The following is a 12,900-nucleotide window of genomic DNA, read 5'->3' on the forward strand; positions in this document are numbered from 1 at the left end:
TTAGGTTGATTTAGATCTCCTTGAATTGAAGTTATTTTGGACTATTCAGCCTGAAAAACCTTCTTGTTTTTTCATTGTGCATTGAACGGAGAACATTTTTATAGCCCTGGTAATCTTGCATCAGTAAAATCATCTTACTCGTCAGCATTAATTCGCCTTAATCTGCTAGAAATGACTGTTCTTCATATTTCATATTCTTTCAATACAACACCATTTTCTAACTGATCAAGCTGCTTGCAAACAGCTGCAATAAAACAGGACAACCGAATGCCTTAAAAACTCCTCAGTGGTGACCCAATTCCTTTCCAACACAGCTGTATATGCAAGATACACCATGATATTCTGGTGGCTTATGACGTTAAACCTGGCAAACCTCCATGTTATACAGATTAGAGTGAGTTCTGCCAAAACAAAACTGAAAAGTGACAACTTTGATTCGAATCCTAGAATATTTTGTTACCAATGAAGGCTGTGCTGAAGATTTAGTCCATGGCTGTCAATGACAGATTAGCTACATAGTACTCAAATCATAATATTTCCGTGTATTGTTCCTGGAAGCTTGATGATCGATGCTAGTTGGAGAGCCTTTAACAATTTCATTTTCTTAACTATATCATGTTCCCATTTGATTTGATCGAAAACTGACTATAGCTACCGCAGAATTTCAGTGGCTTTTACCTTACGGCCCGAGCTAACGTGCAATGAAATCTTCGAAAAGTTCGGGGTTTAGTTTCTTCTAAAAGGTTTAATGGCACTTTGACTATCAAGTGCGCTTTTAAGGTAACAAAATAGGCGATGATCTCATATTTCGTAAAACTTGAAAACAAAAAACCTCCTTTTATGTGCAGTGCGCAACAGTATTCATTTCATAAAGGAGGGAGGTTTTAGGAGCTAAGCCGTAAGCAGGCTTCATGCCAGTCAAAGGAATTACCACAAATTTCTTCTTTGAGGATCCTTTACTCCACGAAAACAGGTCAGTTAACTAAAAAAAAAAAAGTATCGTATTTATGGTCCAGGGTTTCAATCATAAGTTTAGTGGTCAATCATTTATCGAACATACAGTCACCGCGGTTGGCCCTAATTGTCCATGACTTATGCTCAAGAACTCTCTTCAGCGGGGTGAACCCTAGAGCTGTTGGCAAGTGCAAAGGATACGAAAAAGTGTGTCGGTTAGATACTCATTGTACTCACAGCAACAACACTTGAGTATTAAGGAACCCTCCCTCGGTGTATCGGAATAACCACTGATCTCTTACCAATAACTCTTAGCCCTGATTTGAGGAAAGTTTTAAACTGCGTGCACCCCGCTGAAACGAAAGTACACCGCTGAGTTTATTTCCTCGACGAAAGTACGTGTTGTGTGGATCGAGTATAAGGAGTAAATGTCTTCGCTTTTTTTTTTTTTTTTTTGCTTACCCTTAACCAGTCCCACCCTCGGACATGAAAAGAGCCTCCATGATAAGGCAATTATGGCCATGAGAACTCTTGGCTTCATCCAAATTACTTGAGGAATCCTGTTATTCTTATTTTTTCCGAGGGGTCCCGTATTTACTTTTGCTTTCGAGAAAACCCGCTGCGCTGAAAGGTGACGATGAACTAACTTCGTCAAATTTTTCCCATATGGCTAACCTCTTTAAAATGCATTACTTTCACATAACTTGAAGGCATCTGTTGCATAATAACTTCGAAAACGTGCATATTTTTTCAATAAAATAATGAAAAAAAAAAATCATGAAGCATGATGGAGTCAAACCAAGATATCGCCTGGATGATCGCTTGAGTCGGCAAACGACGTCCCAATTTAAATGTCACTGTGATCAGCTTTTTATGGCTATCGCTCCTTCCTCGCCGCGAACCCCAACTATTTAAACCCATTTTTTGCCATTTTAAGACATTCTTATAAAAGAAAGGATCGTCAGACTGAGGTGTTGTCTAGCAAGAAGCACGAGTGCACGTGCCACATATGAAATTTAATGCATCACAAAAGTGGCTAGGGCAGAACTATAATAAACTGATAAGACTTCGAAAGAAAGAACTGTGTTGGTTTCAGTTGTACACATTCCATTGAAAACTGGCTTTACATTAATTACTTAGGAATTTGCATCGCTGAGCACTTTCATTGGGAGGTGGAGGAGATACAAAATGTAAATATCTGTAAAAAGCAGAAACACACTGAATATATATCTATATATTGGAATTCTTAGCAAACTAAGATGTTACTTGAACTTTAAAATCATGCGCTGGCAGTGGAAGCAAATGTATCCATGCTCCGAACATTTAATAACGTGATGTGGCAGTGTGGCTGTAGGTTTCGCCAATAATACATTAAGTGTGTATCCGTGCGAATCTGAAGTAAATATCATTTCCTGTAAGCTTATTCTTTGCATATGCCACTGAGGAGAGAGTGCATGCAGCAAAATACGCTGTTGAAAACCATTTGCAATTCTTTAACAAGATGCGCGGCTATACACATAGGATTAGGAATAATACTGATAGCATCTGGCCCAATGTTTTTACTGTTGTTCAGATCCATTATGTGATGAACAAATACATATAATACATTGGATTTGGTGATAATCTCGTTTTTGGGCCAAGAATATATATACCAGTCTTGGCAAGTGCTTGAAAACTGGTTCGCCGTGAAGATTCAGCCTTCTAAGTTAAAATATCTGCCCTTGCGCGCTGAGTTACTGAGTTACATCATCGAGATTAAATGTTAAAATTATTTAAATCTATAAATTACCTTTGATACTGCAGGACAAACTAAATTGTTCAAAGCTTGTTTTCTCAGCAGTTAAGTTTTCGTCAAATTAATCTGAATCTTTCCCGTGCCGCCTGCCTCTTAACTGTAGTAAGATTTTGCTATTTCCAGTCGGCAACAGGAAGCATATATCTTAATTCCTTTGTGGATTTTCTACATCCTCATTGATCTCCTCTTCAACCTCATAAACTGTGTGTAAATTTTGTCTGACATTGTAAAGAAATCACTGAAGAACCAAAGGAAGGAACGTTATGAAAAGAAAGAAAGAAGGAATCGAAAGGAGGCAAATCGAGAACTCGCCGATGATCAGGGTAGTCGGTTGCTTTCATTACTATTTCGGCGAAGGAATGTAACGTTGCAATTCGCGGGACGAAGCTGTTATGATCAATGGATCAGTGAAGTATAGACGGTCCCTACACGGCGACCCATTTTTTGCCATCTTACAATAAGGCATTCTTACGAAAAAGAGGATCGTCAAACTGAGGTGTAGTCCGTCTAGCAACAATCACTAGTGCATGTACCACATAAGAAATTTAACGCATCACAAACGTGGCTAGGGCAGACTTGAACTATAATGAACCAATCTCCAATTTTCACTAGCTAGTTGCAAACCCATATACAATTGAAACGAAGTCAGTGTAGTTTTCGTCACTGACGATAATCTGTATCACTATGAATTTGTTAACGATGAAACAACAACAATGATATTGAATGTAAGGAGAAATGTGGACTCGGAAAAATATCCTAGATCCCACCTGGGACTCGGATATTTTTCCGAGTCTACATTTCTCCTTACATTCAATATCACTATGAATTTGTTACGAATTAGTACCTATAAGAATTTCGCTTTGTAAGTTCTCTATTGCCTTCATTAAGACTTCGAAAGAAAGAACTGTGTTGGTGCATTTGTACACATTTGTTTTATCATGAAGACCTTGCCGAGAACATGAAAATTCGCTTTACTTAGGAATTTGCATCGCTGAGCACTTTCATTGGGAGGTGGAGGAGATACAAAATACAAATATCGATAAAAAGCAGAAAAAACACTGAATATATTGGAATTCTTACCAAACTAAGATGTTACTTGAACTTTAAAATCATGCACTCGTAGTGGCGTAGTGGCAGCAAATATGTCCATGCTCCGAACATTTAATAACGTGTGGCCCTATGGCCGCTGTAGGTTGCCGACAACACACTAAGTGCTTGTATCCGCTCGAATCCGCCCTGAAGTAAATATCATTCCTGTAAGTTTATTCTTTGCATTTGCCAATGAGGAGAAAGTGCATGCAGCAAATTATGCTGTTGGAAACCTTTTGCAGTTCTTTAGCAAACTACGGCTATACACATAGGATTAGGTATAATACTGATAGCATCTGGCCCGATGTTTTTACTGTTGTTGAGATCCATTATGTGATGAACAAATGATATATATCATGAATACATTGGATTTGGTGATAATCTCGTTTTTGGGCCAAGAATATATATACCAGTCTTGGCTAGTGTTCCAAAATCGGTTCGCCGTGAAGATATATTCAGTCTTCGAAGTTGAAATATGTGCCCTTTGCGGGCTGAATTACATAGTCGATTTTAAATCAGTTAAATCTAAAAGTTACCTTTGATATTGCAAAGCAAACTTAATTCTTCAAAGCTTCTTTTCTCAGCACGTTTGTTTTCGTCGAATTAATCTGAATATTTAGTGTGCCACCTGCCTCTTAACTGTAGTAAGATTTTGCTATTTCCAGTCGGCAACAGGAAGCAATTCCTTTGTGGATTACTGAACTTGTTTTTTCTACATCCTTCATCTCCTCTTCAACCTTATAAATTATTTGTATATTGTATCTGACATTGAAAAGAAATCAAGAAACAAAACCAGGAAGGAACTTTATGAAAGAAAAGGAAGAAAGAACAGCAAGGAGGCGCCGGAATGGAGACCTCACCAATGATCTGGGTACTTGGTGACTTTCATTACTATTTCGGCGAAGGAATGCAACGTTGCAATTCGCGGGACGAGGTTGTTTACATTAATGGATCAGTGAAGTAGACGGTCCCTACACGGCGAACCATTTTTTGCCATTTTACAATTAGACATTCTTACGAAAGAAAGGATCGTCAGACTGAGATGTACGTCTAGCAACAATCACCAGTGCACGCGGCACATGCATACGAAATTTAATTTATCACAAAACGAGTGGCTAGGGCAGAGCCGTATCATTAATGAACCAGTCTCCAATGTTCAAGCTAGTTGCAAACCCATATACAATTAAAACGAACTCAGTGTAACGATTTCTTCATGCACTGACGATAATCTACATCACTATGAATTTGTCTATTGCCGCATTCATTAATTCGGACTTCGAAAGAAAGACCTGTGTCAAGTTAGTTTCAGTTGTACAAGTTCTTTTTATCACGAAGACCTTAATTGCCGAGAAAAACAACTGGCTTTACATTAACTGAATGACATTAATTACCGTGACCTAGGATTTTGAATCGCTGAGCACTTTCATTGGGATGTGGAGATGCAACATGTAAATATCTATCAAGAGCAGAGAAAAAATATGGATATAAATATTAGAATTCTTACCAAACTGTAAGACGTTACTTGAACTTTAAAATCATGTGCTGGCAGCAAATACATGATGCTCCGATATTTAATAACGTGTGGCCTTCTGGCTGTAGGTTTCGCCACCAGAGAGTACATGAAGCAAAAGACGATGATGGAAACCTCTTGCAATTCCTTGGCAAGATGCGGCTATACACATAGGACTACGAAAAATACTGATAGCATCTGACCCGATGTTTTAATTGTTGTCCAGATCAATTATGTGATGAGGAAATGATATATATAATACATTGGATTTGGTGATAATCTCGTTTTTGGGCCAAGAATATATATACCAGTCTTGGCAAGTGTTCCAAAATCAGTTCGCCGTGAGGATTCGGCCTTCGAAGGTCACGTTAAATATCTTCCCTTGAGGGCTGAATTACATGGATGACTTTAAATCAGTTAAATCTAAAATTTACCCTTGATACTATGAAACAAACCTAATTCTTCAAAGCTTCTTTTCTTGGCACGTTAGTTTTCGTCAAATTAATCTGAGTATTTAGTGTACCGCCTGCCTCTTAACTGCAGTAAGATTTTGCTATTTCCAGTCGGCAACAGGAAGCATATAGTCTTAATTCCTTTGTGGATTACTAAACTTGTTTTTTTTACCGATCCTTCATCTCCTCTTCAACCGTACAAATTGTTTGTATGTTGTATCTGACTTTGTAAAGAAATCAAGAAACAAAACCAGGAAGGAACTTTATGAAAGAAAAGGAAGAAAGAACAGCAAGGAGGCGCCGGAATGGAGACCTCACCAATGATCTGGGTACTTGGTGACTTTCATTACTATTTCGGCGAAGGAATGCAACGTTGCAATTCGCGGGACGAGGTTGTTTACATTAATGGATCAGTGAAGTAGACGGTCCCTACACGGCGAACCATTTTTTGCCATTTTACAATTAGACATTCTTACGAAAGAAAGGATCGTCAGACTGAGATGTACGTCTAGCAACAATCACCAATGCACGCGGCACATGCATACGAAATTTAATTTATCACAAAACGAGTGGCTAGGGCAGAACCGTATAATGAGCCAATCTCCAATGTTCAAGCTAGTTGCAAGCACATATACAATTGAAACGAACTCATTGTAATGATTTCTTCATGCACTGACGATAATCTACATCACTATGAATTTGTCTATTGCCGCATTCATTAACTCGGACTTCGAAAGAAAGACCTGTGTCAAGTTAGTTTCAGTTGTACACATTCTTTTTATCACGAAGACCTTAATTGCCGAGAAAAAGAACTTGTCTTTACATTAATGACATTAATTACCGTGACCTAGGATTTTGAATCGCTGAGCACTTTCATTGGGATGTGGAGATGCAACATATAAATATCTATCAAGAGCAGAGAAACAATATAGATATAAATATTGGAATTCTTACCAAACTGTAAGACGTTACTTGAACTTTAAAATCATGTGCTGGCAGCAAATACATGATGCTCCGATATTTAATAACGTGTGGCCTTCTGGCTGTAGGTTTCGCCAATAATACATGAAGTGAGTGTATCCGTACGAAGCTGAAGTGAATATCATTTCCTCAGTAAGCTTATTCTTTACATATGCCAGAGAGAGTACATGAAGCAAAAGACGATGATGGAAACCTCTTGCAACTCCTTGGCAAGATGCGGCTATACACATAGGACTACGAAAAATACTGATAGCATCTGACCCTATGTTTTAATTGTTGTCCAGATCAATTATGTGATGAGGAGATGATATATATATATATATATATATATATATATATAATACATTGGATTTGGTATTTGGTGATAATCTCGTTTTTGGGCCAAGAATATATATACCAGTCTTGGCAAGTGTTCCAAAATCAGTTCGCCGTGAGGATTCGGCCTTCGAAGGTCACGTAAAAATTCTGCCCTTGCGGGCTGAATTACATGGGCGACTTTAAATCAGTTAAATCTAAAAATTACCCTTGATACTATACAACAAACTTAATTCTTCAAAGCTTCTTTTCTTGGCACGTTAGTTTTCGTCAAATTAATCTGAATATTTAGTGTACCGCCTGCCTCTTAACTGCAGTAAGATTTTGCTATTTCCAGTCGGCAACAGGAAGCATATATCTTAATTCCTTTGTGGATTACTGAACTTGTTTTTTCTACATCCTTCATTTCCTCTTTAACCTTATAAATTCAGTGTGTGTGTACTGTATCTGAAACTCTAAAGAAATCAAGAAACAAAGCTGGGAAGGAACTTTATGAAAGAAAAAAAAGAAAGAATAGAAAGCAGGCGAATGGAGACCTTGCACATGATCTGGGTAGTCGGTGGCTTTCATTATACTATTTCGGCGAAGGAATGCAACGTTGTAATTCCCGGGACGAAGTTGTTTACATCTATGGATCAGTGAAGTAGATGGTCCCTACAAGGCGACTCAAGTTTTCCTTTGCAGTTTAATTAAAGAACTTTATAGTGTGGGCGTTCCGTGTTCTCTCCTAAAGTGGCTGGCAAAAATGAAGCAGATAAACGCCCAGCCGCCAACTATTTTGCCTGTTAAAATATAAGCGCTTTAGGCTACGATCTTACGAGCAAAAGTGATTGACATGGTACTTGATACCGAATGTTGCAAGCTCTTTGACCTTCCAATCTCTACCTTATGTTCAAAGCTTAATAAGATCCCAGCTCGTGGGTAGCAACCATCTTTAATTTATTATATTCCCTGTCTTTAACTCAAATTAGCCAGAAAACTTACGCCGTAAGAACTTAATAAGGTCTTTCTAGTACTAACCTTGAGGTCTTTCTCTTCCCGGCCTCTGCAAAAACTGAACACAAATTGTGGCCGGGATACTACCGTCACTGAGTCCACCATCGTCGGGTAATTCTTGATCCCCGGCTAGAATTAGTTTGCTTTCGGTGTTAAAAGTGACGGCCACAGAACACTACTCAAAATTGTTATGGTGCTTAGTCGGAAATGATGAAGGCAAACAGAACGTTGACGAAAATTTAATTTTAAACTTTTTTAGGTCAGATTCAACACTGTGATTTTACTGATTTTAAAAAGCATCTATTGTTCGGTAATCTAAAAACATACTCTAACTGTGCGAGATGTATTTTAGCAGTGAAAACGGACATTATTATAAAAAGTGTTTCCTTATTTTCAAATCCTTGACATCTTAAATTTATATAAACTGGTGGATGAAATCTAAATTTCGGTCGCGTTTTTACGAATAGATCGTTGCTAAGGAACTCTGTCAATGGATCTAAAGTGCCCGGCATCTTGAACTGATTTGAAAGGGGCGGCTTAATGACGGCTGGGAGCGCTTTCTGTCGTACATTGAAGAGACCTTGAGATTGACCGGCGAAAATTGGCGGCTATTTTCCTCTTTTAATTTAGTGCAGCAACCGCGCATGGTTTTTTCCTGCAATAGGAAACTATGCGTATCTCATGTCTCAGACAAAAGTGTTATTGGCTGATCTATGTGCATAACAATGCTCAAGTGTATTAAGGCTTCACCAACCTAATTATTATGCATATTTTTATTTGAAGAAAAGCATTTGTCCAATGTCCATAAAACTTAGCAGAAAGTTTGTTATCGGTGTTGTCATTGATTTGCCAAAATATTTTGCATTTTGGTCACGAGACCCTAAAACAACTTATAATGTGAGTTTTCCGCTGAAGGATTAGTTCTAAAAATAGAAAGATAGGGTTCACACAAGGTTATAATGCATTGGGAGGCTCCTGGTCATGGGCTCCTTTCTTAACATGTGGACATAATTAAAAGACGGCATGACAAAGACTTTAGAAGGGGTCATCGAATAATCAAGAAACAAGATTGATATAATGTCGCTGAATGTTCCCCATTTTTGAGTAAAAAATATAACTCTTATAAGTCGATTTCGGGTCACGTAACAAGAATGTGATACGGAACATTTTGGAAAAAATATCACCATACAGATAACTAACTGACTGCCAAGTTTCATAGACCCTGGACAAATGCTTTCCCTCCAAATAAAAATATGCATAATAATAAGGCTGGTCTAACCTACACTTGAGTGGTTTTGGATCGCTTTAGAGGAAAACGGAAACTTATCGGCAGTGAGACGAATGTGCTTGCCGGTTTTGTCCGGCTCCCTTCTAGTGTTTTCAGTGGAATTGTTTTTCCTTAAAACGACGTAAGTTTATTTAGTCCAACTATAAAATTAGAAACAAAATATATCAATCAAATAAAATATAGTTAAATTTTTGAGGCCGAGCAAACAATATCGATGTTAGATTAAATCAAGAGGATTAACATGAGTAGGCCATTTCTGAGTTCATGTCTGCCTTCTCTTCAAAGCGAGTCTAAGTGCAAAGTTTTTCTTATGAAAATTAGTTTTCATTCATATGTAAAGTAAAACTAATTACCATAAAAATAAAAATAAAACTTCGCACTTAGACTCGCTTTGAAGAGGAGGCAGACATGGAAATGCATGGCCTATTTCAGTGAACATAAGCAAGACAATTTTTTCCAACCCTCTCCCCCTCAGGAGTTCTTCAAGGGTACTCCATGGGCCCTACTCCACCCAATCGTGGGCCAACGCCAACGCCATAGTGATGTTGCCAAGAACATCTTCAAGTAAAGGCATAAAACAAAAGATTGATATTTTGTGCATTTTCTTTGCCGTACCGTTCCATGCTCAATTCTAGTCCGCTAGATATAGGTCTAGCTAGCCACTCATTAGCTACGTCACTAGGGAGCTTACGAATCGACGACGTTTGCACGACGACGCCGTTAGATTGCGTGACATGACCTCTGCGCATGCCTATATGGGCCCTCGCCAGAGTCGCGCCAAAGTCGACGACGTTGGTGAGCGCGATTTGCCGGCGTCTCGAAAATAACAGGACGTAAGGTTAGTTGTTAAAGTTTTCTGAATGTTTCTCTCGATGCTTCAGGTTTTTTTTCCAAATAAATCATTGATCAAGTATCAATCAAGTTCTTGGCACATGTTTTTGATTTTTTTCTGTTTTCATTCAACTGATTCAAGTGAGCACCTTCTGAAGGTACATGCATAAGGCAGGTACCGAAGCTACAACTAAACCATTGTAAGTGGTTATCTCATCAGGCAGCTGCAGCTGCAGCTGCAGCTGTTCAGCAAGTTTATAAATGTCATCCCGGTAGAAACGAAAGTCGGCCTTGCACTCGTCGTTTGTTTTCTCGTCCAAATCAAACCTTTCATAGTTCCAGTACGGAAACTCTGGGTTTGTTGACTTGTGGAAATCATATAAAAGCACAAATTCTTGTTCGTTTATGAAGCTTTTTTGATAAGCGTATGCAATACAAGCTCTCGTTTCTCTGAAGTTAGGCATTTTGGTTCGAATAACTTACCTTGTGAAAAGAGAAAAACAAACTTCAGAAACGGCGGGAAAATTTGCCACCCGCGAACAAACGTCGTCGTCTTTGCTGAATCGTAAATTCAAATTTCTACAGGACGACGACGCCGGACTATGACCTGACTCAACGGCGCCGTCGTGCGAAAGTCGTCGATTCGTAAGCTCTCTATTCACAATTGCACAACGTGAATGAATCGAAATGGAGAAATCGCCAAAATGACTTACCTTATGCTAATCCGGCAATGGAACCACATAGCGCAAAAATTAAAAATTATAAGCGATGTTTTCGTTGATGTTGCTTACGGCTCTCTATTTAAAGGAGAGAAAAGAGATGGTCACGTGACAGTTGCAACTAGAACTGAAACATTCATCAATAATTGTAAGTCAGTGGTCAACATGGGAAAATTTTACTTGCATCACCTTAGATAAATTACAAGAGGGAGCACATGATTGGTCTTTCTTTGTAAAAGCAAAATTCTGTTCTTGAAGATGTCCTCCGGACAACTGTTTTTGTGTGACTTTTTGAGAAGCTGAAACTTAGCCCTCGATGCCTTTTTGCATCTAACTCAGCGCCAGTGTTTGTTTAATTGCCTTCCTACTGAGAATCTGGGGAAAGAACAGGTGGCTTGTGATAATGAGCACAATAACTCTTCAGTCGCAATTTTAACTGGAGTGGAAAACTGATGACAACCAGTTCTCTCCTAAAGCAACTTGAGTGGCGCTTGCGTCTGTGTGGGGTCCATGAGAGTCAATCCATGGACTACAGCCGGATGCAGTAATCGCTCAAAACTCATTCATCTAGTCACCATGGTTCACATCAGTGTTATCACTAGTTTTGCTATCATAGTTTAGTTTGACTAAGGGATGCTAGGGAGTGAATGGCGTAGGAAAGTCTGAAGGAAAATACTGCCACCGTTTCCTTTTTCTATTACGAGGGAATGGATTCACAAGCCGCTTTACGATGGACTTTTAGGCGTGATTAATCGAGTTTTTTCTTTTATCTGATTCTGCCATCAGTTCTGAGTGATAAGCACTCTTTAATTTTCAGTGGAAGTTACAAGGTCTCACGAACCTAAACAAATTGAATGACCAAAGTTTAACCTTTCCCACTCTATTAAGTGAACATGTAGCAGTCCGTGTTAACCATATGATGTGATGATACCAATAATTTTATACATAAGCGGTCGGCAGCTGAATCAAGAAATTTTTCGTTCAGTTGTTATCTACTGTCTCAGATTTCAAGAAAAATATAAATTCGATATTTGTGGACACTTAAAGACCCCTTAATAGGAACAAAAACAGTAAGCTCTCACAAAGTATCATGTACACAAACAATTGAAAACCAAATCATTAAACGCCTGAAAGAAATCGGACTGATTCTGGCAGGAGAGAAAAAAAAACGCTCATAAGCTTGCAAATTCGTCTACATGTTGTGTCCAGTAATAACGACGGTTTACTGCGTGAAAATGTTATCTTGTAAGTAAACCTCTGTTATCATGAGCTGCATCATAGTTTGATAAATTCAACTAACAAATCATCAGGAGACCTGTATCATAACGCTTTAACGCCATTTTATGGACTCATAAAAATAATTGTGGTTTTAATTTTTAAAATATCCCGGTCGAAGTTGCAATCAGTTGCTCGTATTCCGCCGTTTTCTTTACCGTGCAGACTCGCTTCTAAGTGGTAGATACATCCTTTATTTTCTTTTATACCTCTTCAGAGCATAAAACCGGAAACGTTTCATCCATCTTGCAAACAATGATTTTGATCATCACTTTATGAGGAATAGCATGATGGACTGGTATTTTGTTAGAAAACAACATCAAAGCTGATAACCGTTGAAAGTGCAAAGTGCAGACGGTGGTCAGATACTTGGCGCGAATACATGCCAAGAATAAGGCCTTTATGCTTCGCTAGACTCTAGGAAGTATTGATTTCTCGCACTCGAATGCTGAGATTGGAACAAGAGAACAAACAAACAAACTGATTTTAAGATTAATGAAAAAATAACAGCAATTCGCATGACAAAATGAGGGTTGATATATTCAGAACAGGCTCTGACTCCTGGTGTGGTCAGGAATATCATATCACACAAACTGAAAATAATGAACAGTGTGATTGAACGGGTTTACAAAATGGCCTCTACAATTGCGTCGGAAGTCGTTTCGGTCAGTTGGGAATCTGATTTCTTGACTAGA

The 12,900-nt window shown here is 38.5% G+C and overlaps 1 protein-coding gene and 1 long non-coding RNA gene across 7 annotated transcripts in view; one reads left to right on the forward strand and one right to left on the reverse strand.

Annotated features, from left to right (window-relative positions):
• The window catches only part of LOC137970818 (uncharacterized), a 20,584-nt gene extending 13,545 nt beyond the window's left edge, over nucleotides 1-7,039 (reverse strand). Inside the window, exon 1 of the long non-coding RNA XR_011116876.1 lies at nucleotides 5,343-7,039. This is a non-coding gene — a long non-coding RNA (uncharacterized lncRNA). The remainder of the gene's footprint in view (nucleotides 1-5,342) is intronic.
• The window catches only part of LOC137970816 (noggin-like), a 37,818-nt gene that overhangs the window by 13,325 nt on the left and 11,593 nt on the right, over nucleotides 1-12,900 (forward strand). The window contains exon 1 of one of the 6 annotated variants that reach the window (XM_068817394.1): nucleotides 816-973. The exons of the other annotated variants lie outside the window; for them this stretch is intronic. The gene's annotated coding sequence lies outside the window, so the exon portion shown is untranslated. Of the gene's footprint in view, nucleotides 1-815; nucleotides 974-12,900 lie in introns of those variants that run through there. 6 annotated transcript variants of the gene reach the window in all.

The sequence above is a fragment of the Montipora foliosa genome, chromosome 9 (assembly GCF_036669935.1).
Source record: "Montipora foliosa isolate CH-2021 chromosome 9, ASM3666993v2, whole genome shotgun sequence".
In the NCBI taxonomy this organism is placed as follows: Eukaryota; Metazoa; Cnidaria; class Anthozoa; order Scleractinia; family Acroporidae; genus Montipora; species Montipora foliosa.